This window comes from Oratosquilla oratoria, chromosome 11 (assembly GCF_046742065.1).
Source record: "Oratosquilla oratoria isolate Oo_2021 chromosome 11, ASM4674206v1, whole genome shotgun sequence".
Lineage (NCBI taxonomy): Eukaryota > Metazoa > Arthropoda > Malacostraca > Stomatopoda > Squillidae > Oratosquilla > Oratosquilla oratoria.
The window spans coordinates 25,997,592-25,999,778 of NC_134787.1; positions in this window are offsets into that span (position 1 = coordinate 25,997,592).

Here is a 2,187-nt window from a genome sequence, read left to right on the forward strand (position 1 = left end):
TTAACGACCTACTCGGTTAACGACAACTCGGAGTAATGGCGGGCTTTATGACCGTCGTTTAACGTAAATCTCCCGAAGTTACGACGTCGTGTACGATAATTAAGTTGGCTGAGGCAAATTTGTATGATGTTATAAATGAACTTGTACGGTGGATATTAGCTGTGAGGTAAAGTGTTCTGAAGCTTAGGTCTACATTACCATCCTGCAAGCTACAAAAACTACCTGGGGTACAGTGTATACCGGTAGTGGTAAATTTTTAGTTTCGACCATGGGCGCAATATAGCAATAGAAAATTAATTATTAATTTTGTAAATTATAATGTATCAACGTAATATGCAATTTTGTGAGCGGAAATGAAAAAAATATGCTAAAACAGATTTCTTAAGTAACGAAGTCATGTCGGACGAATGGTACACCATGTTTGTTATGATAGATGCCAATGTTGAAGAAATGAAAGTATGATAAATTAATTCGTCTAACCTAAACTAAACTAACCTAACCTGTGTTTAATAAATCATTACCTGCAAATTAAATGTCATCCGGTTTGTCCTCGTTGTCGTCGTCGTGAGAGACGTTGGCAGACGACAAGATGGCATCCCAAGCCTATGCTACCGACTTCGTTCATTAGCATATTTTCTTGTAGCAAGGTATTTTTTACTTTCATTTCCGCCCACAAAATTGCATATTACGTTGATACATTTTAATTTACAAAATTAATAATTAATTTTCTATTGCTATATTGCGCCCATGGTTGAAACTAAAAAAATACCCCGGTATTCAATATGGAATGTCAGCATACGCGGATTTGGTCATATACGGTAATTTTAGGAACCTAACCACCGTAAATAAACAGTAAATAAAGCTTTAATGTACTGTATAAAAGAGGGAAAATACACGAAAATAAAGATACATGTATTGCTGGACATTGTACATACAGTACATGTACGTATATGTATACACTTTCGCTTAACGACCAATTCAGTTAACGACGGCGCGCTGGTCCCAATTGTCGTCGTTAAACGAGGAGTGGTTGTATTACATAAATATAGTGTGACCCAAAAAAATGGGCCCCGCAACTTTGTGATACATCATTCATTCACTAATCACACTTATTTTGAGGGGCATGACAGACAGAATGCCCGTGAACACAACTAGATCTCAATGGGAGCTCCAGCAGAGTACTGCGTCAAACATTACTACAAGACAGGCTCGTTCAAGAAAGTCCAGGACATTTTCATGCATCAGCTCGAATATTAAAAAGCCCCCTCCAAAAGCAGAATTCAGGACTGGGTGGACCACTTTGAGAACTATTTGACAGCAGAAAACCTCAATGCAACCAGTGACAACTGTCCAAGCCTTCAGAATGCCCCAGGAAGTGTAGAGCTGAGCTTGTCAAGAGCATGAGAGAGTCAGCTCGGCATAATCCAAAATGCTCTGCACACGAGTAAAGTCAATCTCTTGGTATATCCCGCGAGACTTGCTGGAGTGCTAGTAATGGATCTCCTCCCAGACCTCCTTGACTTCTCATAGGATAATTTTACAGAGAGGAGAATACCTAGTCCAATCACTCCATCCCTCATTGCCCTTTTTTACAACTTGCATGGGAAACACTGGCAGGATTCTTTACTCCCCCTGACACAGGGGACAAGAAAAGCTAATTCATAGAAATAATTTTTCATAGATTCATAAAAATTTTTGAATAGATTTGAAAGCAATATAGCCCAAGCTTAAACAAAAATTCAAATCTAGGTATACATACAGACATATACCAAAGGCTTTTTCTCCCTACACGGGGGTAGCCAAAAAGAAAAAGGCATAGAAACCACTCCCACCCATCCCATTTCCTATATATTCCTAAATATATCTAGGTATGATAAATGGAAAATGATTGATTTATGAAATTTTTGGCTTGAAGGCCAAGCGCCGCAGCCAGTAGACCATTCAGTGCATATCTATCATATACAAATATATAGATTAAGAAATCAAATAAAACAGTAAAAGCAATAAGCACTCACTCATAAATGGAAAATGAGGATATAGCCCAAGTTGAAATCATACATGAAATTGAGGCCAGTTATGACAAATTGGAAAATAAGAGACAGGACCCCACAAGTGTTGCTCCTTCCCTGCACACTGCAATTAAGTTAATACAATTGTCATTACTGTACATGCAAAATTATTAAAAGA